The sequence below is a fragment of the Chionomys nivalis genome, chromosome 18 (assembly GCF_950005125.1).
Source record: "Chionomys nivalis chromosome 18, mChiNiv1.1, whole genome shotgun sequence".
Lineage (NCBI taxonomy): Eukaryota > Metazoa > Chordata > Mammalia > Rodentia > Cricetidae > Chionomys > Chionomys nivalis.
This window is the reverse complement of record NC_080103.1, coordinates 10719095-10744991: the sequence shown is the minus strand read 5'-3', so window position 1 is coordinate 10744991 and position 25897 is coordinate 10719095. Positions and strand designations below refer to the sequence as shown.

Sequence of the window (25897 nt, the reverse complement as noted above, 5' to 3'; positions counted from 1 at the left end):
CCAAACTTCGCGCGTCCATTCTCGGGGTCTACAAAGGACTGGACCCTAAAGCGGACTTTGGCTCCTTCCCGGAGTCCGGATGGGCGCCGGGAACGCGCGTCTGCCAGCGTGGAGTCCACGGAGGCCACGAACCCCGGGTGACGGCCAGGTCTCAGCGTCCTTGAGTCTCCAGGTTAAAAACTTTCGTGGGAGCTGGGGAAGCTTCGGCGGGACACTCGGGACGCCGGGCCTGTTGACTTTGAGGCCTCCTGCTCTGGATGCTCCGTCATGGATCTGTGGGTATCCCAGGTGTGGCCGCCGCAGTGACGCCTGGATCACCAAGGCGACCCGACAGAGGTCTGTGCACCGTCTCTGTGGCGCAATCGGTTAGCGCGTTCGGCTGTTAACCGAAAGGTTGGTGGTTCAAGCCCACCTAGGGACGATGGCCTTTAGGCTTTTAACAAACAACTTTCCGTGTTTACAGCCACTTGTGTGCTGACTTGACAACTGGAGAGTGCACACTCCTACATTCTTCTCAGAATTTACAAAACCCATGCAGAACCTTAGCTCCTGTATTTAAGGCATTCATTACCTTGCCTGTCACATGCTGTCTGGCAGGGAAATCAGCAAAGTCAATTTGTATATTTTTTTGATGGAAAGAGGTGCGGTGGGGAGGGGGACACCTGTGTACAACCACCTTCTATTGTCGTTGGTTTACTTGGGGGATGGGTACTGTGAGAATCCTTTCTTAATAAAGGAAAATTATGAATAGCAAGTCACCAAAGCGCAGGAAACGGACCAGGTTTTAATAAAACGGGTAAACTTTACACCACTAAGTTGAACTGGAAAATACACTGTGCTGACTAGAATAAAACAGCATACTTTTCCAATTGTCCAAAAATATTTTTTTGGAAGAATATCAATGTCTGAGTCAGATATTCCTGGCCTTGGTTAGATACCAGGTGAATGTGAGCAACCTGTAAAACTCTATGTCTGCCCTCTAGTGGAGCCGACACAACACTGCAGGGAAGGCTCTGATTATCCCTACAGCCCAGAACCTGTATTTTATTATTAAAAAGTTTTATTTTTCTAAATAAATTGAACCTATTTATGTATCTTCACCAGCAGCTGGGGCGTGCCTGCCCTTTGTGTTTCTGGTGGAAATTACTTGGGCTCTGTGCTCTGAAACCAGCTTAGTAAATGAGCCCTTTAATAAGCAGCTCCTGAAGGGCTGCCCTGGCCAAGGATCCCTGAACCTTCAGTCTCTCAGGGACCACAGCTGGAGTAAAAAGCTTACAGTTAGGGACTTCCTTACAGAGTTTGTCATATGGAGCCTTGTCGAACAGGACTAGATTGCTGAGCTTGCCCTGAACTTTGCCTCTGGACCACTCCTTCCCTTTGGCCTTGCCACCAGACTTATTTACTGGGCCTGTGTCCTTTTTGGCCGACTCTCTGTCTTCTTTCTTCTCTTTGTCACCCCTGGGCGGTGTGACAGAGCTCGGAGAGTGGGAAGGACAGTGCGGCCTCCCTAAGATATCGGGAAAAACTCAGAGGTAGGCAAGAGAAATATATAGCTCACCAGACTTATTTTGTCATCCCACAAAGAAACAAAGAACACTTTTCATTTTGTTCTTCACACACACCCCGCTTTTTACCTGGTATTTCTCTAGAAAATTGGTATTGGAAGAATTCCAGCTCAAAGGCCCAGAAATTATATTCAACAAAATTATAGAAGAAAACTTTCCCAACCTAAAAAAGGAAATTCCTATGAAGGTACAAGAAGCTTACGAATACCAAATATACTGGATCAAAAAACAAAAAACAAAAAAAAATCCCCTCACAATAAAATATTCAAAACACAAAACATACAGAATAAAGAAAGAATATTAAGAGCTGCAAATGAAAAAGGTCAAGTAACATATAAAGGTAAACCTAGCAAAATTACACCTGACTTCTCTATGGAGAACTTGAAAGCCAGAAGGTCCTGGATAGATGTGCTGCAGACACTAAGAGACCATGGATGCAAGCCTAGAATACTATACCCAGCACAGCTTTCTTTAACCATCAATGGAGAAAACAATCTATTTCAGGACAAAAATAGATTTAAGCAATACGTATCCACAAACCCAACCTTACAGAAAGTACTAGAAGGTAAACCTCAACACAAGGAAGCCAACAATACCCACTATATGACAGACATCTGATAACCCTCCACCAAAACAACGCAAAGAAGGGAAACACACAAACACTACCACCAAAATGAAAAAAATAAATAAATAACTGGGGTTAACAACCACTGGTCATTAATATCACCTAATATCAATGGACTCTATTCACCTATAAAAAGGCACAGGTTAACAGAATGGATACAAAAACAGGATCCAACATTCTGCTGTTTACAAGAAACACATCTCAACCTCAAAGACAGACACTACCTCAGGGTAAAGGGCTGGGAAAAGGTTTTCCTATCAAACAGAACTAAGAAACAAGCGGGTGTGGCTATCCTAATATCTAACAAAATTGATTTCACACTAAAATCAATCAGAAGAGATGAAGAAGGACACTTTAAACTCATAAGAGGAACAATTCATCAAGATGAAGTTGCAATCCTGAATATCTATGCCCCTAATATAAAAGCACCCACATATGCAAAAGAACTAGAACTCAAATCACACATCAAACCCCACACACTAATAGTAGGAGATTTCAACACTCCTCTCTCACCAATGGACAGGTCAACCAGACAGAAACTTAACAGAGAAATAAGAGAACTAATAGATGTAATGAATCAAATGGACTTTAACAGACAACTATAGAACATTCCACCCAAACAGGAAATATACCTTCTTCTCAGCACCTTGTGGAACCTTCTCAAAAATTGATCACATACTTAGTAACAAAGCAAACATCCACAGATACAAAGAAATTGTAGTAACCACCTGTGTCTTATCGGATCACCATGGAGTAAAGTTAGAATTTAACAACAATACCACACCCAGAAAGCCTACAAACTTGTGAAAAGTGAACAGTCAACTACTGAACCACCAATGGGTCCAGGAAAAAATTAAGAAAGAAATTAAAGTTTTCTTTGAATTCAATGAAAAAAAAAAGGCACAACATACCCAAATCTCTGGGACAGTATGGAAGCAGTGCTAAGAAGGAAGTTCATAGCACTAGATGCCCATATAAAGAAAATGGAGAAGGCTCACATTAGAGACCTAACAGCACACCTGAAAGATCTAGAAAAAAAAAAGGCAGACTTACCCAAAAAGAGTAGAAGACTGGAAGTAATCAAACTGAGGGCTGAAATCAACTAAATAGAAACACAGAAAAGAATCCAAAGAATCAATGAAACAAAGAGCTGGTTTTTTTTTTTTTTGAGAAAATCAACAAAATAGACAAACCCTTATCCAAACTAGTCAAAAGGCAGAGAGAACATGCAAATTAACAAGATCAGAAACGCAAAGGGTGATATAACAACAGACACTGAGGAAATTCACAGAATTATTAGGTCTTACTACAAAAGCCTAAAAGCCAGAAAATTGGAAAATACGAAAGAAATGGATTTTTTTTCAATAAATATGATATACCAAAATTAAATCAAGATCTTGTGAATAATTTAAATAGCCCTGTAAGTCGCGAGGAAATAGAAGCTGTCATCAAAACCCTCACCCCCCCAAAAAGCCCAGGGCCAGATGGTTTTAGTGCAGAATTCTACCAGAACTTCCAAGAAGAGCTAATACCTATATTCCTTAATGTGTTCTACATAATAGAAACGGAGGAGCCATTGTCAAACTCTTCTTATGAAGCTACAGTTACCTTGATACCAAAACCACACACTCAAACAAGAAAGAGAATTACAGACCAATCAACTCATGAACATCAATGAAAAAATTCTCAATAAAATACTGGCAAACCGAATCCAAGAACACATCAAAAAATTATCCATTATGATCAAGTAGGCTTCATCCCAGAGATGCACGGCTGGTTCAACATACAGAAATCTATCAGTGTAATCCATTATATAAATAAATTGAAAGAAAAAAAAATATGATCATTTCATTACATGCCAAAAAAGCATTTGATACAATTCAACACCTTTTATGATAAAGGTCTTGAAGAGATTAGGGATACAAGGATCATATAAAATAATAATAAATATAATAAAACAATATACAGCAAGCCAACAGCTAACATCAAATTAATGGAGAGAAACTCTAGGGATTTCACTAAAATCAGGAACAAGACAATGCTGTCCACTCTCTCCATATCTGTTCAACATAGTGCTTGAAGTTCTAGCAATAGCAAGAAGACAACATAAGGGGATCAAGGGGATTGGAATTGGAAAGGAAAAAGTCAAACTTTCATTATTTGCAGATGATATGATAGTGTACATAAGTGACCCCAAAAACTCTACCAGAAAACTGCTACAGCTCATAAATGCCTTCAGTGATGTGACAGGATACAAGATCAACTCAAAAAAAAAAAAAAAACCAGTAGCCCTCCTATACACAAAGGATAAAGAAACGGAGAGGGAAATCAGAGAAACATGACCTTTCACGATAGCCACAAATAGCATGACGTATCTTTGGGTAACACTAACCAAAAAAATGAAAGATCTATTTGACAGGAACTTTAAGTCTTTGAAGAAAGAAATTGAAGAGGATACCAGAAAATGGAAAGATCTCCCATGCTCCTGGATTGGTAGGATCAAATAGTAAAAAAATGGCAATTCTACCAAAGGCAATCTATAGATTCAATGCAATCCCCATCACAATCCCAACAAAATTCTTCACAGACCTTGAGGTAACAATAACCAACTTTATATAGAAAAACAAAAAACCCAGGATAGCCAAAACAATGCTATAGAATAAAGGAACTTCCAGAGGCATTGCCATCCCTGACATCAAACTCTATTATAGAGCAACAGTAATGAAAACAGCTTGCTATTGGCATAACAAAACAGACAAATTGACCAATGGAATCAAATTGAATACCTGGTTATTAATCCACAAACCTATGAATATCTTATTTTTGACAAAGAAGCTAAAAATTATACAATGGAAAAAAAGAAAGCATCTTTAACAAATGGTGCTGGAATAAATGGATTTCAACTTGTAGAAGAATGAAAATAGATCCATACCTATCCCCATGCACAAAACTCAAGTCCAAATGGATTAAAGACCTAAATGTAAATCAGACCACACTGAACCTGACAGAAGAGAAAATGGGAATCGTCTACAATACGTGGGCACAGGACACCACTTCCTACATATAAGCCCAGTAGCACAGTCAATAAGCAACAATGAATAAATGGGACCTCCTAAAACTGAGAAGCTTCTATAAAGCAAAGGACACTGTCATTAAGACAAAAAGGCAACCTACGGAATGGGAGAAGATCTTCACCAACCCCATATCAGACAAAGGTCTGATCACCAAAATATATAAAGAACTCAAAAAACTAGACATTAAAATTCTAAATAACCCAATTACTGAACTGAATGGAGAATTCTCAACAGAAGAATTTCAAATGGCCAAAAGACTCTTCAGGACATATTCAACTTCCTTAACTATCAGGGAAATACAAATCAAAACAACTTACACCTGTCAGAATGGCTAAAATCAAAAACACCAATGATAGCCTATGCTGGAGAGGATGTGGAGTAAGGAGAACACTCATCCATTGCTGGTGGGAATGCAAACTTGTGCAACCACTTTGGAAATCAGTGTGGCAGATTTTCAGAATGTTGGGAGTCAACCTACCTCAGGATCCAGCAATACCACTCTTGGGAATATATACCCAAGAGATGCCCAATCATACTACAAAAGAATTTGTTCAACTATGTTTATAGCAGCATTAATTGTAATAGCCAGAACCTGGAAACAACCTAGATGCCCCTCAATGGAATAATGGATTCAGAAAGTGTGGCACATCTACACATTAGAATACTACTCAGTGGTTTAAAAAAATGATATCTTGAATTTTGCATGCAAATGGATGGAAATAGAAAACACTATCCTGAGTGAGAATACCCAGGCACAATAATATGAATATGGTATGTACTCACTCTTTAGTGGATTCTAGCCATAAACAAAGGACATAGAGCCTATAGTTCACGATCCCAGAAAAGCTAAGTAATAAGGTGAACCTCCAAAAAAAAAATATATATATATATAGATAGATCCTCCTTGAAATTGGAAGCAGACAAGATTGCCAGACAGAAGTTGGGAGCATGGGGATGTAGGTGGGTGGGGGGAAGGGAGAAAGGGGGAGAGAGAAGGGAGAAGGGGAGGATTGTGGAGAGCTTGGAGAAGGGGGAGGGTTGAGATGGAGGAAGGAAGGATATGTGAGCAGGGAAGGAGATATCTTAATTGAGGGAGCCATTTTGGGGTTGGCAAGAGGCTTGGTCTGGAGAGGTCCCCAGGAGTCCATGGGGATGACCCCAGCTAGGATCCTGGGCAGTGGAGAAGAGGGTGCCTGAACTGGCATTGTCTTATAGGCAGACTGATGACTATCTTAATATCACCATAGAACCTTCGTCCAGAGACCAATGGAGATAGAGACAGAGACCCACATCGGCGCACTGAACTGAGCTCCCAAGTTGAGGAGTGGAAGGAGGGAGAACATGAACAAGGAAGTCATGACCACGAGGAGTTGGTCCACCCACTGAGACAGTGAGCTAATGGGAGCTCAACATTTCCAGCTGGACTGGGACTGAACGAGCATGGGATCAAACTGGACCCTCTAAATGTGGCTGACAAATGGTCAGAATGAGAAGCCAATGATAATGGCACTGGGATTTGCCTCTCCTGCATGGACTGGCTTTTTGGGATCCTATTCTATTTGGATGCAGACCTTCCGAAGCCTGATGGAGGGAGAAGGGCCTTGGAATTCTCACAGGGCAGGGTGCCTTGCCCTGTCTTAAAACTAGAGGGATAGAGGGGAAGGGACTGAAAATTTTGATTGGTATTATTTATAAAGTAATAAAAAAAAAGTTGTTACTAGGAAATAGTGAAAACAAACAGAAAATAGGTATTGGCTTTTAGAAATTATTCCTTAGGAAATTAGGTACTGTGTTAATGAGAAAACTCTGAAAGATTTGAAATTTGGAATTTTCTTCCTGAAAGCCAGAGTACTTTTTGGCAACTGTCAAAATCTAGGTTGGTACTCCACTCCAGTCTTTCCCCCCTTGGTTCCTGCACTTAACATGCACCAGACCCCGACTAGGGAACAGCACATCCCTTCTCAAAGCGTGTTTTAAATTCAGTATTCACTAAATGAATTACCCCAATTGATACTTTTTAGACAGCAGTTCTTGTCCTCCTTTTCTTTCCTTCTTTCTCTCTCTCTCTCTCTCTCTTTTTTTTTTTTTTTTTTTTTTTTTTTTTTTTTTTTTTTGATTGAGGCTGGCTCACTTGCTGCCTGACTTCTCTGACTTCGTGTTGATAGAAGATAGGGGTTTGTCGCTACACAGGAAAACCAGCGACAAGGCTAAGGGGGTGAGCAGCCATCGACTATTTGGAAATTGGAGATAATTCAAGATGATTTGTCTCTGATCCTGCAACACTCCATCCAGCTCTCCTTAAGCAAGAAAGTTCACCAAGCAAAGGGGCAAAAAGGATGCCAGTGACGTCACCCCTTAGAGCTGGTTGGAGGCGTGGTCTATGTAGATGAGGGGCGCGCAGGGACTGTCGCATCACCACCATTTGAGGAAACACGCTGGATTTCCAGGGCGGCATGGAAGGATGCGCTGGTCCGCGGGGAGCATCGAGTCGAAGGAATGGGGTGCGCGTCCAAGAAGGTCCTTGAGTCTGTGCGGCGAAGTGACCGTGTGTTCAGAGTGCAGGGCCGGCAGAGCTGAGTCTGGGCTGTAGGACAGTACAGCATACTTACCTGGCAGGGGAGATACCATGATCACGTAGGTGGTTTTCCCAGGACGAGGCTCATCCATTGCACTTGGGGTGTGTTGACCCCTGCGATTTCCCCAAATGTGGGAAACTCGACTGCATAATTTTTGTTAGTGGGGGACTGCGTTCGCGCTCTCCCCTGGTATTTCCTTTTTAAAAGGTAGACAGCTTCTTTCTACTGCGTTGTTTTTTCCTCTCTTTCTCGCTATCTTAACTTCTATATCTGTGTTCAATCCTTCCAGGAAAACTTAAAGCCTCGGTATCATTTAAGATATGTTTTGGAGTTCTTTTTGAAGTCTGGAATTTTTGTCTTAAAAGTCCGGGAACAGGTCTCCACGGTGCATAGTCTCCAATCCGACCCCCATGCCACCCTCGCCCCTGTCCATCCTTCTCCACTCCATGTCATGTCAAGTTCTTCCATCTCCCTCTTGTCTGGACTCCCTAAGCACTGGCACCGCCTTGCCGTCTTTCTCACAATCGTCCAGACAAGGCTGCACACACCTGGGGTGACCACCCCCTCGCGCGTCCCTGCTCGGGTCTGCAAAAAACCTAACCCTAAAGCTCACTTGGGCTCTTTCGTGGAGTCCTGATGGGCTGGGAAGCCGACTCTGCCAGTGTGGAGTCCAGGGAGGCCCCGACCCCCGGGTGGCCTCGGGGTCCAAGCATCCTAGAGGCGCCTGCATCCCTATGTTCTAGTTTTTTGGGTGAGGGAGGGTACTCTGACCACTATTGAAAGAGAAAAGCAGACATCAACCAACCCAGGCATAAAACCGTTGACCTACAAAATGTCATGTCTACAAAATATGAAGAACAGAAAGGTGGCATAAATCTTTGGGAATAGCCAACCAGTGTCTGAATTGACTTAAGTCCCACTCTACAAGTAGGAACTCACACCAAACACTTGCTTGAGTAACTAAGAATCAGAGTAGATGATAGATAGATAGATAGATAGATAGATAGATAGATAGATAATAGAGAGATAGATAGATAGATAGATAGATAATAGAGAGATAGATAGATAGATAGATAATAGAGAGATAGAGAGAGAGAGAGATAGATAATAGAGAGATAGATAGATAGATAATAGAGAGATAGAGAGAGAGAGATAGATAATAGAGAGATAGAGAGAGAGAGAGAGAGAGAGATATAGATAGATAGATAGATAGATAGCCCAGTAGTAGCCCAAAGACGAAGTGTAAAACCTAAAAAAAAAAAAGTAGTATTTGCTTTTAACTTAGGTCTCTGGACTATCTGCTACTATCTACCTATATCTATCCAGACATTGAACTTCAATCTTAATGGAAACACCTTTACCATTTTTTTCCTGCACAATATGTAAAATTACACACATCACATCCATATATGTGGGCCTCGTGGTAGTTTGGTGCCTGTGGAGATCAGAAAAAGGAGGACCCCCAGGATCTGGAGTTAAATAGGTGTGAGCCTCCATGTGGGTGATGGGAATCGGACCTGGATCCTCTGCAAAGCAGTCAGTGCTCTTAACCAAAAACCTAACTCTTTACCTGTTTATTATGAAGGCTCTTTCCCCTCTGTGTAGCGCTGGCTGTCCTGTTGACTCACTATGTAGACCAGGCTGGCCTGGAACTTAGAGATCTGCCTGCCTCTGTCTCCTGAGTGAAAGATGTACATCCAGAGGACACTGAAGAATATAAATGTTTTTACGGCAGTGGAGGGCAACTCTAAAAATAGCTGAAAGTTTATTTGTGTATTTATCACAATTGAAATAATTGTGTGTGAGACAGGGCCTTGCTATGTTGCCCAGGCTAGTACCAATTTCCTGCCCCTGCAGCCATCACATTTTGTGTGCTGGGCTGACCTGCCCGCAGTCCCACAATCAGACTCATTTTCAAGGAGCACCTGGGGTGTATGGTGAAGCAAACATCACACAAGACAGACTTGACACTCATGGGGGCCATGAGAACCCCATTTCTTCTGCAGGGACTGAACACCCACTAAAAGGTAAAGTTTCAACTCAAGACCCTCAAGACTAAGTTCTTAGGGGCTGGAGAGATGACTCAGTGGCTAAGAGCATTGCCTGCTCTTCCAAAGGTCCTGAGTTCAATTTTCATCAACCACATGGTGGCTCACAACCATCTGTAAAGAGGTCGGGTGCCCTCTTCCGGCCTGCAGACATGCATACAGACAGAATATTGTATACATAATAAATAAATAAATAAATATTTTTTTTTAAAAAAAAAAAGACTAAGTTCTTAGCACACAAGAGACTTATTTACCCCAGAGGAACAGAGGGCAGAAAGTAAGAATGAGATATAGGAGATAGGGGATGAGGGGGAAGGGACGGGAACAAAGGAAGGGGACAGGGAGATTTTTCTGGAGACACAAAGACCTGATTCTTGATACAGACGAGACAGACTTGGCATATAGGGAAATGATGATTTATGAAGGTAAAATGGGAACCCCTATGTTAGGATGAGGTCTTTAATTTTAATTGGACAGATTGATTTGATGAGCCAACAGGGGCTTGGATGACTGGACTTCAATAATTGATTGCTGGACCTTGGTGGGTGGTCAGGCTCAGAAGGAGGAAAAGGTCATGTAAGGGAATAGACCTTTTGGGGTTTTCTCCAACACTGGGAATGGAAACCTCACACACACTGGACTAACACTCTACCTCTGAGCTATAGCCCCAGGACAGACCCTGCACTAGCGAGGCTGAGGCAAGGGGTGTAGAAGTTCAGACCAGCAGGGCTACTCATCAAGACCATGTCTCACATGAAGACATAATAAAGAACACACAAATTCAGAGGAAGGCAGAGATGGAGACTGGTGGGATGTGACCTGAGACTCAGGCATCCACGTCCCAGATCCTGGAAGAGGCAGGAAGGAGCCTCTACTTGGACCCTCTGAAGAAAACCGTCTCCAGGATTGGGACTTTAAGTTTCCAGAACCAGAAAATTCCATCCCTGCTGCTTTAAGTGATGTGGATTGTAGCCACTTACGACAACCCAGAACCCACTTCTAGGTGCCCAGGAAGGTACACGGTGTGTTCTACATGCAGTGGTTCTGGGATTCTACCAACAAGTCCTGAAGGTCACTGTGGCTTTCTGTCACATGGTGAGAAGGTCCCTGTGGAGCCTCCCCTAACCCCACAACAGGGCTCAGATCATTTCGTTCTTCCTTCCTGAGACCACTCTCACCATCTGGGGGGTTAGGTACCCTGGAGACAGCACCCCTCCAAGACCGTGCTGGGCCACCCTAATTGTCAACTGCCACAAATTCGGTCACCCATCTGTACATCTCTAAAGGCAGATCTCTCTGTCTGGGGTCTCCCTGCCTGTGCCCTGAAAATCCAGTTTTCTCTCTTCCAATAGCTCCCATGTAGCCCAGGCTGGCCTCCATCTCACCCTGCAGCTAAGGATAAGCTGCAAGCTCTGATCTCCCTTTCTTCCTGGATGTCAAGGCATGTTTACATGGTGCTGAAATGGAGCTTGGGGTTTAATGTTTCATAGGGAAGCCCTCCACCAACTGAGCTGCCATCCTGGTCTGCCTGTCTTCTTTGAACCAGAGTTTCTGTAGTCCAGGTTGGTCTGGAACTCCTGATCTTCCTATGCTGTTACCCCCAACACTGGAATGACAGGCTTGTGTCTCACACATCTTCCTTCCGATCAATGAACTCCTCTCCAGCATCCCAGGGTCTGGTATTGGGTCACTACCATGAGAATGTGGTCACGAAGGAGGTGACTGACACTAACCACCTGAGGAGCCATGCAAAGGTGCGTACCCACGGTCACACATTTATTAGGCAGTGTGTGATTATGTGCTGGTTTTCCTGTTTACGTGTGTGTGTGTGTGTGTGTGTGTGTGTGTGTGTGTGCTTGTGTCTCCATCATAACGACTCCTCTAGATGGTGCACACTGACCTCTGGGTGGACTATTTCCTCCTCAGTCTATTGATTCAAGGTTGGGGCCATCATACTCTTTCTATGACTGTTTGCTTTCAATATCTGAAGCTCACCTGGGCTCAGTGGTTCCAGGTAGACCTGCCAAGAGCTACTCACATCCTCACTACCAACCTCATAGCTTGAGTGACCTCTAGTGACATTCTGAGTGAAATTTTCATCACTTCCTATGCGTCTTCTCTTTGTTTTGAACCCTCCAATCTCTAAAAGTCTGAGGATCTGCACCAGTGCTTGTTCACTTCAGAGATCTCATCTGTTCTCCTCCCTTTATCCTGACCTCATTTCTAAGCATCCTTTGTTTCTCACGTTACTTGAGTATGGATCTTAAGGAGGGAAAAAACCATCCCTGGACAGTGGTTGGGAAGTGAGCTTTCAACTTCTCACATAAAACGAGAGAAGCAGAGGGCTAGAATTCTGGCTTTAGGAAGACAATGTGCTTAATGCCTTCCCCGGTGGCCCCAGAGAGGCTCTTTAAATGACACCTTAGTTTCAGGTCACTTTTGGGTGAAGTAGTTAGCAGGGGTTAATAGCTGTATCATATGACGTCAGCAGTCCCCCACCTGGACATTCTACTGTATCCTGGAGAGCCTGGAATTCTGTGATGTCACCTGTGTTGTGGCAATGCCAACTGCCCTTGAGGCATTCGTTCAGTGCCTGTGTGGTTCACCCACAGCCACGCTGACACGACTGAACAGGCTGCTTGGGAGACAGGATGGAGAGCGCAGGGAGAGCAGAGAGAGGCACAGGGAAGATGGGCTTCAGTCTCTGAGTCACACATCAAGAAATAAACGGCTCTGGGGAAAGCGCAGTGAGTCCTGGGCAGGGGACAGAGATTCCTGAAGGATGAAGGCTTCAGTTGATCCTTTCAGGAGTGGGACTCAGGAGGTGGGAGTTTCTGGGAAGCGATGGTTCTCTTCTGCTTTTCTGAGTTACTAAAGAGCACATCCAGAGTGGAGGATTTCTGATGGTGTGTGTTGGCAGAGAGCCAGGGATGGTCAAGGCTTCAACTGCTGTGCTGAGGGCCCTCTGCTTTCCCTTGGCCTCGGCGTGGGAAGCACAGAGGGACCACAGTGGTTCCCGTCCAGCCTTGCCCTTCACCGTCACTGGATTTCTTCTCCTTGTGTGTCACTAAAAAGAGGGAGAGTAACGTCCCCCAGACAAGCTCCCAAATAAATCGCACACAGAGGCTTCTTTCTTTTGAATGCCTGCCCTTAGCTTGGCGTGTTTCTTCTCAGCTCTTCATGACTTAAATTATCCCGACGACCTTTTGCCTCTGGGCTTTTATCTTTCTCTTCTGTAAATCTTACACTCACTCTTACTCCATGGCTGCTGAGTGAGTTGGTGAATGGTCACCTGAGTCCTCCTCTCTTGTTCTTGGGGTGCTCCTTATTCTCCTCTCGAAGTTCACATTCTCCGTCTACTCTCTGCCTGCTGGTGCCTCCTATCCCTGCTTCTGTCTCGCTATAGGCCGTCCATCTCTTTATTAGGACCATCAGGTGTTTTGATAGGCACAGTAACACAGCTTCACAAAGTTAAACAAATGCAGCATAAATAAAGTCCCACACCTGAAAAAGAATATTTCCCAACATTGATGGACATATCTAGCAACGGTGATTGGGAATGGAGACATGCGTCATGGGTCCCAACTTGAGGATAGTTGTTCTGCTCTTTGGGGTCTTCAGTGGGTTCCATGCATTCCCTCTTCCTCAGGCCTCTTTTAGAAACTCAACATGGTCTCTCATGGCCCTGTACCATCTCACTGTACAAATTCACTGATGTTTGTCTACCTACAGGGAGTACTGGAAAGGCACGGACCTCAGCCTCCCTCACTGAGTAGGAGCAGCAGATGAACAAGGTCGATGAACTGACCCTTCAGCTTCAGATGATGACCAATGAAAGGAATGAACTTCGTGCAGTCCTGGCCAGTTATACCAACAACAATGTGAACAACAGGTAGCCATTATGTCCAGATCTCTGGTGACTGTCTTGACCCTCCTGTGTCAACCCCAGCATTCCCCATGTCACTTGAGGCTGCACCTCCAAGGTGTCCTCCTGCCCAAAGTGCTTTTCCTGAGTGCATCTGAGAGGCAGAACTGAAGCCTGGGTAGGAGTGAGATGGGGATGCAGGCTGTTCTGCTTCCTCCCAATGAAAAGCAGAGCCTGTGGCCTGAGTCACATTCTATGGATGGGGCAGCAGTGTGTGAGCTCACAACACGCATTTCAAAGAGGCCTGGACAGGTGTTGGCTTGTGGGAGTTTCTGGGTGCTGAGTTCACTGGGAGTCTTTGTATTTGACTGGGGGATTTCTAGCTGGTTGCTCTGGAAGCTGGTCCTGGTACTATTGTTCTATCTCAGTGTGTGACTTGAAGGCCTTGATCTCATCCTGGCACCTCTCTGCCCTTGTTCGTTGTACTCTGAAATAATGCGACCTACCTGCATGTCTCTGGCATCCTACTTGTGTATGGGTTTATGTGTGTGAAGGGCTAATGGGCCCAAACTTTGCCAATATGGCAGTGGCAGATTTTACTCTTTTCACTTCCCTCTCCCTTGGTAAACATTAAATTGAATTCCTAAAATTTGTCCCCAAGGTTCATACCCTTATATGACCACTGATTCATTCCTGAAACCAAACACCAATACCCAGCATTTAAAATTCATTATTTGGCTATTCTGGCTTAGCTGTCCAATCAGCTCTCACCAACTCATCCTAGCACAGACTTCCCCTATTCTCCTTAAAAACCCACAGTTGAAAAAACACCCATTGCTTGTGCTCAGCTATTGCCTGATACAGAGGAAGCCCCCCCCCGAATTCCGTGATTGCTCTTATGAGTCAATAAATCTCCTTTGTGCTGTGGTGTCTGGGTGTGTTCTGGACTGTCTCTGAGGGGTTCCCTTACAGTGTGTGTGTGTCACCCAGACCCTGTGAGTCAGAGATTGGTAGCGGGGCTGAGGATTTGTTGTCTCAGAGTGTCAGGTGATATAAGTGCTGAGGCCCTGGAGTCCCACTTTGAGCATCCCTGCCCTCATTCTTTGTGCTCACCTTGGTGTCCGAATGGAATTCCCTGGGGAGTTTATAAAGTCATTGTGCTGTACGGTCTCCTCCATGGAAATCCTGATTATGAGTTCTGGGCATCCTTGTGACAATAGAACACAGAATATACATTTTTTTTCTGAAGACAAGAGAAATTTCATCAGAGTTTTCAGGTAGGCCCAGACACATACCACAGACTCCTGTGACATCTTAAAACAAGCTAGTTTGTTCCTCCAGGCCTACCTGTAGCCCTGTCTGTCACCCTCTTGACACTCTGCCTTTCTGGCCCTGGAGCAGCTTAGCAAGGCTAATAACATCAACAAGTCCTAGTACCAAGGACTCAGGATGTGACACCCAGTGGACTGGGAATATCCAAGACACAGCCTTAGTTCCTGGGTTCATGAGGGTCTGATGACTGTGTTCATGGGGTTCTTTGTTTCTCGGCCCATGCTCTACCACAGGCTGAATGCTGAGCTTGAGGAGCTGAATGTGGATCATCAGAAGGAGATGTCAGAGCTAGAGAATTTCCCCAAGGAAATTAATGAGGCCTCTTCCAAGTGCAAGGAGCTGACTGAGACAAACTCCTACAGGTGAGTGTCTGATTGGATGGGACCCGCACTGGGGAAGGACAGCTGCTGCACTTGTTTCTCTTTGAACGAAAGTGAGGGCTGTGCTTCTAGCTTGTTTACCCTGTACTTGTCCTCCCAGACTGATTTCTCCCAAGGGCAAGGAGTCTGAGAGCCCCTCCCAACGTTGTCCCGTGAGCTTCCAGAGCTTCATGATAGAAAACATGGTTTGCACCATGAATGGTGTCTGGGACTCAGACAGGGGCTTACAGAGCCTGTTGCTATGGGACACAGATGTGGAATGTATTCCTCTTGGGTCCTCTGTCCTCTCAGAACATGTTTGTTCTATACCTGATGATGTTCTCCCATTACCATGATCAGTGTAGGACCGGTGTGTGTTAGGGTGCAGAATCCTGTTCTCAGAGGTACATCACCTTGTGATACTGGCATGGCTAATGTGGGCTGCAGTCTGGGGCTGTCTGAGGACATGTGACCTTGCAAGGAAGGTGGTATTAGTAGGTATGAGTGGCAGATGGAGGTGGACTGGAGGTCATCATTGTTTGTGATGGTTAAGCACCCTCCACAGCCGGCTTCTAAGGGAAAGGACACAGATGAAGGAAAAAGTGGCCATGTTGAGAGAGGACAACAGAAAGCTGCAGCAGGAGCAGATCTTCCTGCAAGAGTCCTGTGAGGAGACAAAGAGGCTTTGTGAAGAGGCCCTTAAGAAGATCTGTGACCTCTTGACAAAGCAGCAGCAGGTAAGCTGAGGCAGCAGGATCAAACTGCCCACCTATCTAACCGCACACACACATATGTACACTGTCATGTAGCCGTCCACTCAGTTACCCAGCTGACCACCTCCATTCCATCTAAGAGTTCATTTCTGGGATCCTTCACAAGTCTTCCTGGAGAGTTCACCTCTTGGAAGACACAAGCTGACTGGAAAACAAACCATCCCGCTCTGGTAGAAGCTGCAGTTCTTTGAGGGAGATTGGTAAATCACATATCACACTCCTACATGTCAGTACGGTAGGAAAGGTTCTATGCTGGGAGTCACTTAGGGAGACTCACAGAACTTTGAGTGAGTTAGTGAGTGAGGACAAGGGCCTGTGGATCATTTGCTTGCTTGAACACAATATTTTTGTTCTGCTTAAGCTACCAGGCCAGAGCCCTTTGGATCTCCTGTCTCCTCACAGATAGAGCTTCCTATCTTTTTCTGTCTCGTCATATGCTAACTGGGTTGTTTGGTAAGGAAGAGAAAGGACTTAGTGTTTTCTATCAATTTTTACAGATTTTTACTACTTTGGAATTAATGAGTTTTGTAATAAAAAAAATTCAATCCCCAGAGCTTTTTTGAAAGTAAAAGGAGACTTTTTTTTTTCACCGAACTAAGGTAACCGCCCAGGAAATGTCTGGTTCGTCTCACTGGCCTCACAACACAGAACCTGCAGTCCGACTCTTTGCTGACATTGTGATGCTCACTCTGTCATGTGCATGGTTATGTCTTAGCACAGATCCCTCATAGCTGTGCAGAGTGCTGATTCCAGAACAACACTGTGCTGACCTCACTGGGCTCCCACTGACTGACATGGGGCTATTTTCTTATTATATGCCCTGTGTTATGGTCCAAAGTTGTTGGGTCATGACCATGGGTCAGTCTCCTTCTCTAGTGCTATCAAGGTCTTCTCTGGAGGAGCCTGGGTAAGGTTCCTTAGGAAACTGGAATGGGTCAGCTTAGAGCTATCGGGAGGCTTCATGTGCAGCCTCTTCCTTTGGGACTTGGTCATTTGTGGTCAAGTTCAGGTGTGCAGAGGTTTTCACACCTGAATGATCAGTAAGTCTTGAGATGAAGAACTTTCCTGGAAGGGGAAAGAAGTTCAGACGAGGGCAGAAACCTGACTGAGTCTAAGAGCACTGAGAGACAGCACTGAGGACCGCTGCCTCCCCCTGCAGCAGGAAAGTGCTGCAACACTCTAGTCTTCTCCTCTGCTTTTCTGGGTTCAGGAGGTGTGTGTGTGTGTTGTGTGTGTGTGTGTGCGTGTGTTGCGTTTTTTATGTGTCTTTGTGGGTTTCAGAATATGTGTTTGAGACAATATATGTATGTTCACTTATGGAATGATGGACAACTTTAAGGATGATGGAGACCAGTGTTAATAGAAAATACTGTTCCTGCTGTGGTTTAGCATTAATTTTCATCAGCCATAAAGCACACGGTGCTGCCAATCTTTTGGCATGTCCACACAGCCACCTAGAACAAAGGACCACAATACTGAACAAACTAAAAGATTTTCAGGTTTTTGTAGAGGCATAAATATTCATCTGCAAAGAAAACCTTTGCAGATAACCAAGGTAATGCAGGACATGGAGGTGAGAAAGAGGCTGCTGAGGCAAATCAAGGTGCCTGAGAGCAGGAAAGCCCGGTTGAGGATGTGTGTCCTTCTGTGCTCTGGGTGAAAGGTGACTGCCCACTAACGATTTCTGCATCCTGTTTTGTTCTCCTCATCAATGCCTATGGCCATTTTCCTTTCACATTTGTCCAATCTTGATTCAGTTAATTTGTCCCTGGATCTTGGCCTGCATTTTATCATTTAAGAGATGCTGAACTGCAGAGGTGTCTCCCCCAGCAGAAGTCCCATAAGCATGCTGAGCTGTGAGAACAGGCTGTCTACTGCAGCCCACTCAGGTTCCTCATCGTCTAAAGCACTCACTCACTGCATGTTGTGTCTGCAGCACTCAGAAGCTGCTCCCATTCCAAGCTTCTGTACACTGTTAAAGTTGGCCTGATGGGGGTTGGCAGAAATGAGGACCCTCAGTTACTGCTAGTGGTGTAAAATGGTGTAACCCTGTGAGAAACTATGTATAATTTTTCAGAACTTGGATTGCAGTCCCCAGATGACCCTGTGATCCCAGAAGGAGAAGTAAGGGTCTACAGAGAATCTAGGGGACACCCGGGTTATAAAGCATTCCTCAGAGCACCGCCAAACCAGAAAATATTCAAATGCCCTTCATTGATGAGTAAACATTCAATGAAGTCAAGCCCTTCATGGAATACTGTTAAGCATGAAGCAAGAATGCACTCATTAGGCCATGAGTCAGCCTTCTTCTCTTACTTAGACAAATTCCTGACAGAATCATCTTACTGGATGCAAAGATTTATTTGAATTCTTGTTTTAGAGATTTTCTGGTTTTCTTGAACTCCTTTGGCCGAAAATGAGGTAACCTGTGATTTAGAGTGTTCCTGTTGGAGGAAGCTGCTCTATTTGGAGCCATGGGGAAGACTAAGTGAGAGGAAGGGGCTGGTCCACCATCAGGCAGTGGTCCTGGACCACGGAACTAAGCCTTTAGTACAGACTGGAAAACTTGTTTGCAAGCTTAGATAACTGATCAAGGAACCCTGGCACCCACCATTTTGTGGCCTGGGTGCACAAGGCAAGCACTACGTTGACTGCTCTGCCCACTGTGTTCTTCTCCCAGGGACCAGGTGGGCATGTGGTGCATAGACACACAGGCAGGCAAAACACACACACATATAAAGTAGAAATAGAAAGAAAACTTATCAAAACAGAGACAAAGTACACAATCCTCACCACATCACCACATCCCTGTGCATGGGTTGGAATACGGGGGAAGAGGGTGTGGGCTAATGAAAGTTAACTCTCTTCTTTATAGGATCCCAGGTGATCTCTTCTTTCATTGCTGTTAGTTAGGAACTACACATGAGGATGCAATGCAGTGTGCTTGTATGTGAGCATCCATGCACATGATTGTGTGTTTGTGTGTGTTTGTGTACATGCATGCACACATGTGTACATGGGTGCAGACAACCTTGCCCTAAGAACACAATCTTCTGATGAATAGGAACATCAAAGATTGGAGAAACACCTTCGATTCCTAAGGAAGCAGAAGGAACTGGTTACCCAACTAAGGGACTTGGCAGGAAAGCTGCAGCATCACTTCACTGCGTCCCAGACGAGGTAGGAGCACGGACTGACAGAAGCAGTTGTAGGCTACTGGATCCTCTGTTTCGGGGTCTCGACCTGTTTGGGTTTTACTTTGTTTTGCAAGGCTTCCACCCATATCCAGGAAAAAAAAATACCTCAGAATATTGATTTGGCTAAAAACCAGGAACTTTTGTCCAGGAAACCATATGCTAGGTTATTAGTCTTCTGGGCATTGTGTCCCTTCTTCTCCTGTGAGAAGTGGGAGGTCAATTGTGAAGGACAGTGTGTCCTCTACCACTTTATTTTCCTTCAGGAACGTCACATTTAGAGATAAGTTTCTAATCTTCTTGCTAACTTGGATTCTGCACACTCCTGCTGATTGCAGGCTCTCTGCAGGGTTCATCAGTTTCCTGTGAGAAAATTTACTCTGGCCATAAACAGATTAGGAGTTGACAAATTAACCCCATGCAGGTTCTGGGCTGTAGGGATAATCAGAGCCTTCTCTGCAGTGTTGTGTAGCCTCCACTAGAGGGCAGTCATAGAGTTTTACAGGTTGCTCACATTAACCTGGTATCTAATTAAAGCCAGGAATATCTTTACTGAACTGTGACTCAGATATTGATATTTCTCCAAAATAATGTTTTTGGACTGTTGAAAAAATGCTGTTTTTTTTTCAAGTCCAGCACAGTGTATTTTGCAGTTCAACTAATAGCATTTTTTAAACATTGAGAAAAAATCCAGCCCAGGGTTGCTCTGACACTTTTCCCTTGGGGAAGCAGACAGTGAGCTCAGCTGAAAGGTGATGAAGAGTTGTCTGGCTGGTGAGAGCTCAGAAGTTGACATGGCAGGGCCCCACCAGGCCTCTGTCCCAGCTGCCTTCCTGCTCTAGGTCTGAACATCTCCAGCACGAACTGGAACAGACCACAGCCCAGGAGTAGAGCCTCCTGCAGATGGAGCTGCTGCAGCAGGAGCGCTATGTGCCAGGCAAGTGAGCCACCACGGAGCCCCATTCCCACCAACCAGGGGATTCACGGTGTGGGTTTCCTTCCTTGACTTTTCTTTACTAGGGGTGAAAAGACCCTGATTTTGTTCTTGCCTGTGCCCCAGAGAGACTGTTTATACTTCTTCTCTGATAGCACCTCGTAAGAGAACTGAGAAGCCTGAAGGAAACCAGAGACACCTTGAAGGCATGACATTCTACACTCCAGGATCCAGGCCTCCTCTGAAAAAGCCATGTCCCTTTCTGCAGTGAGCACAACATTGAGGCAAATATCAATCAATCATTAGAGGATCCAGCCACAATCTGATCCACCTCTGTTGGCTCACGGTTTCCAGAGAAAAGACTGCATCAGAAATAAGCTTGAGATTCAGAGGACACCCCACAAATACTCAGAAGCCAAACATCCATCACCAAGTGGCCCTAGTGTGGGCAAAACAACATGGAGGGAGATACTTGGGTGAGCAAGAGTCATTCTGTCAGCTACTGTCAAGGGCTTTGGCAGCTGACTTCATATGTGATGTGGAATCTGACAAGGAAGACCCTGTCACACTGCTATCCAGACAGACCACACCCAAAAGCCCAAGATTCTCTCTCTAGTGCAGGGCTGACGCTGACCCCTTATCACGCTCAAGTGTTGGTGATGAATATTCCCTACAGAGACTAATGTACTTCCTTGTGTCTCGTGTTTTTGATATTCTTTTTCTAAAGAATATTCCAAGGGAAAGTGGGAATTTTAATTTTGTTTGTTGGTTGTTTTGTTATGTTTTAGATTGTTTTGTTTTGGTTTGGTTTATATCTCGGGATATCTGTGCATTAGGTTTTTGGTTTTCTTCATTTTAGTGTAAGTTTTTGTTATATTTTGTTATTTCTTTTATTATTTTCATTGTTTTAGTAGTTTGCTAAGGCTATATACTGTCTGTAATGACCTCCGTTTTGAAGCACCCATAGAATACAATGAATGTTTTATGAATAAAAAGCAGTTTTCAACTTTTCACTCTTAAGACTCTTTTTAGTCAGATGAGCTGTGACACTCCTGTAAACCCACAACTCATAGGCATGCATCTGTATCAGCAATTTCCAGGCAATTTGGAATACACAATGATTTTCCCACCATGGTCTTACACAGGCAGATGGCACCTTGGATATGGATACAGAGGGCATGGCCTGCTCCTTGTATTCCCACTGGTCTACAGAAAATTAGAGCCGGGCGGTGGTGGCGCACGCCTTTAATCCCAGGACTCGGGAGGCAGAGGCAGGCGGATCTCTGTGAGTTCGAGGCCAGCCTGGTCTACAAAGGGAGTTCTAGGACAGGCTCCAAAGCTACAGAGAAACCCTGTCTCGAAAAACCAAAAAAAAAAAAAAAAAAAGAAAGAAAGAAAAGAAAATTAGACATATTGCATTCTTGAGGTCATATATTTCCCTACCATTAAAATGTGGTACACACACTGTACAACATGTTCATGACATCATCATGCAGAGCAAACTGAAGGGAAACACAACTAACTGTAGCCGGAAGCTTTTCTGTGTTCTGCCCGGTCCATGACTGCTTATAAAGTATACTCTGAGGCTTAATATTAATTACAATTATTGGGCCAATGACTCAGATTATTACTAGCTAGTTCTTACTTTAACCCATTTCTATTAATGTGTGTATTGCCACATGGCTATAATTTACCACTAATTCTCTGACATCCCACTCCTCTGGTGGCTACATGACATCTCCTGGACTCTGCCTTCCTTCTCTCTGTATCTCTGTTAGGATTTGCGTAGCTATATTCTGCCTGACCTTTGGCCAAATTAGCCTCTTTATTAACAAATGCTAGTAAAACATATTCACAACATACAAGGGGCATCCGACATCACACAACTACATTGTTCCTGGCCTCTCAGGAAATGAGAACATTCAACAAAGGAATGTACAAAAGAAATCAGGAAATGCAAAGCAATCTGCCTCTGGTTTTCTTGAAATGTGAGTGATCTGCAAAAATGATAACCGCCCAGTAGAAATAATGTCCTCCATGACATGGTGGGTCGTTTTGTGGTGCTTTTATTTCTACTTGTGGGTGTTTTGCCACCACATACATGCAACTCCCTTAGTGACCAGATGAGTGCACGGGATTCCACCTAGAAAGCACATTAAAGGGGTTTGTTTGCTGTCATGTGTGTCTTCTGAGACAGCCAAAAGAGCTCTTAATGCATGAGCCATCTCTCCAGTCCCTGCACTTGACTTTGTCCTCCCAGTCCTATGTGCTCTATTAGTGGATTGGATCAGCTCCAACCAAAGACAGAAGTTTCTTGAGACCTGTAGGGACAGGTCCATGAAGCAGGCATGCTAATTGTCTTAGGCTGCCACACCTCCATGCAGGGCTCACATGGGTTCCGAACCCAGCCCGAGCATCGCTGACTGTGTGATTGGAATGGATTTCTTCACCTCTTATCTAGGTTGACAATGCAGGTTAGGACTGTGTAATCCAATGCAGAATTTGAGAAGACTCTATTGTGGGTAGAGAGGTGGGGTAAGGAATCCCTCTTGATAGTCTAAGTAAGCAATATTATGAGGAGACTTATGACTAGCTGGAGTAAAAGGAGCCTGTATCAGGGGCCACATACCTCCTGTGGAGAGTGTTTCTGTGCAAGAATATAAAAAAGGAGATAGATAGATAGATAGATAGATAGATAGATAGATAGATAGATAGATAGATAGATAGATGATAGCCCAGTAGTAGGTACCCAGAGACATAGGGCAAAATATTTTTTTTTAATAAACCAGTAGTGTTTGGTTTTATACTAGGTCTCTGGGCTGTCTACTACTGGGCTATCTACTATCTATCTAACTATCTATCTGAAAGACCTCTGGAGCAGGGAGACTCTCAAGTCTTGGGATAACACGACCCACCAGGAACTCACGAGAGACCATCCTTGCTGCAATCACACGAGGTTTATTGACAGGACAGGAACCAGTGCACTGGAACCAAAACTCATTTCCCATGCAGAGGTAGAGGGTTTGACCCCGAGTAGCTGGGAGAAGGAGTATTTAAGGGAAGAAACCATCCAAAGGGGGTAGGGAGGGCATCAATGGAAAATTGTAAAAATACCAGTGATCGTTGAAAAATTCTGAAAATACCAGTGATAATCACAAGGGGGTAACTTCCTGTTTCTCAAGACTATAATCTAACTTTATCTTCACTGAAACGGTTAATATAGATTTTTGATTCTTCTCTCCCTGCCTAGATTTTTGGCTCTATTTTTTCTGCTAGAGGGGTCTGAATTTATCCAGGTCTTTCATATCTTTTTATTTCTCTATCATATATATATGTGTGTGTGTTTGTGTGTGTGTGTGTGTATAATATCTACGCTGGTTCTTGGCTACACAAGCAAGTGTTGTGTGTGGGCTCCTTCTAGTGGAGTGGCCTTAAGTCAACTCAGACACTGGTTTGCTATTCCCACAAGTTCTGTGCCACCATTGTCCTTCATATTTTGTAGGCAGGACATTTTGTAGGTCAATGGTTTTGTGACTGGGTTGGCTGGCGTCTGCTTTTCTTTTTCTATAGAAACTAGAAGGTAGGGATGCAGGCTTCCTGTATGACTCAGCTTGACTTCCCCATGTTCCATGTGTGGATGTTACCTCAGCAATGAAACCCGCTGGTAATTTCTGGAGAGCAGCCCTGTGTCTTAGCAGCAGCCTGGGTGGTTTGGAGATTTCCATGGGGCACCCATGGCCAACATCTGAATTGAATGCAGCCCAGTCCTACCCCTGGAATCCTTGCCTGGTGAAGGAGACGGCCAGCTGAGACTCCATTACTAGGAGCCATCACTAGTAATAAGGGGGGGAGGACACATAAAGGGAGGGCAGGGCGTATAAAACAAGCTTTCCCACTAATGTGTTATTACTAAGACAAATACCAGAGAGGAACATTCAGACCCTGCATCTTGCTGACACGACCAAAACCAGGGGTGGGGATGTTGCTCAAAGATGGTGCTTACTATGCCCTGGGCCTAGGGTGACTGACAGTGAAGGAGATTTTGTGGGTCCACCTGAGACAACGTGATTGACAGTGAAGACTCCAAGCTGCAAACTGTACTAATAGTGTTTGAGTTCCTCCATGTCCGCAGGACTTGAACTCGGGAGACTGGAGTCTGTGTCAAGACATTAGCTAGGCTTGGGTGCATGGGAGCAAGAAAGCAGCATCCCAGACGGGAAGGACGATAATTGTCGTGATTCAGATTCGAAACGAGGTTGCTGTGGCCACAACGCTGAGTACTAACCACTATACTGTCATGTCGAGCCACTTGCTGGACGGTAGGTGCTCAGCGTGAACCGGTTTCCGAGGCTTCCTTTGAACCTGTCTGTCCTGCAGAAGTGATTTCTCCAATACCGCTGCTTTGCGAGCAGCATGAAGTGCAGGCGTCCGTGTCTCGGTCGGGTGGTGAGGGCAGTCGTTGTGAAGTCGGTGGGCCGATGCCACTCTTGCAGGTGCGGTATTTCCCCCAAGCACCTGAGAGCCCCCCATCGCCCTCCTCTCCGCGATGGCTGAGCACCTGGGGGACGTGGGGTGCGAACTGCTCTGGGATCCTTCCTAAGAGCTGGGGAGCAAACCAGCGGTCCAGAGCCTTCCATAGAGGCTGCTCACCTGCAGAGGCCAAAACCGACACTACCAGTCCCTAGACTCCTTACCATACACGGCCGGGCCCGCCCGTTTCTGTGGTGTATTTTGGTGTTTCCACAACACATGGTTTTCCAAAGAAGTCGGTTCCAGGGTATTGTGATTAGGAATTACTTTGCGGTCGCCCTTGTCATATGCGTATCTTTAGCCGGTGGTGTAAAGTTTACCCGTTTTATTTAAATCTGATCCGTTTCCTGTGCCTTGGTGACTTGCTGTTCATAGTTTTCCTTTCTTAAGAATGATTCCCACTCTACCCATTCCCAAATAAACCAAAGACAGTAGGATTAGGTTGTACACAGATGTCCCCCTCCTCACTGCATCTCCCCCCATCAAAAAAAAAAATACAAATTGACTTTGCTGTTTTCCCTGCCAGACACCAGGCTATAAATAGATAACGTGTGACAGGCTATTTATTTAAGTACAGGATCTAGGGTTTTTCGTGGGCTTTGTAAATTTTTGAGAAGAATGTAGGAGTGTGCACTTTACAGTTGGCAAGTCAGCACACAAATGTCTGTAAGTATGGAAAGTTGTTTGTTAAAAGCCTAAAGGCTATCGTCCCTGGGTGGGCTTGAACCACCAACCTTTCGGTTAACAGCCGAACGCGCTAACCGATTGCGCCACAGAGACGGTGCACAAAGCTCTGTGCTTTCTCCTTGATGTTCCAGGTTTCACCGCAGGGGCCACACCTGGAATACCCACAGGTCCACGGCCGAGCATCCGGAGCGAGGCCTCAAAGTCAACAGGATGGGTGCCCCTAGTGCCCCGCGGACGCTTCCCGAGCCCGCGCGAACGTTATGAACCCGGAGATTCCGGAACGCTGGGACTCCTCCGCCACCCAGGGGTCGGGGCTTCCGGGGACTCCACGCTGG

At 44.9% G+C, this 25897-nt stretch overlaps 3 non-coding genes across 3 annotated transcripts; 2 read left to right on the top strand and 1 right to left on the bottom strand.

Moving 5' to 3' along the window:
* The first annotated feature begins 347 nt into the window (after nt 1-347).
* Trnan-guu (transfer RNA asparagine (anticodon GUU)) lies at nt 348-421 on the top strand. The gene has a single exon. It is a non-coding gene; the product is annotated as a tRNA-Asn (tRNA).
* Nucleotides 422-7865: 7444 nt separating this feature from the next.
* Nucleotides 7866-8029, top strand: LOC130890275 (U1 spliceosomal RNA). The gene has a single exon (XR_009058717.1). It is a non-coding gene; the product is annotated as a U1 spliceosomal RNA (small nuclear RNA).
* A 17552-nt stretch (nt 8030-25581) lies between these two features.
* Trnan-guu (transfer RNA asparagine (anticodon GUU)) lies at nt 25582-25655 on the bottom strand. Its single transcript has one exon. It is a non-coding gene; the product is annotated as a tRNA-Asn (tRNA).
* Between the last annotated feature and the right edge of the window lie 242 nt (nt 25656-25897).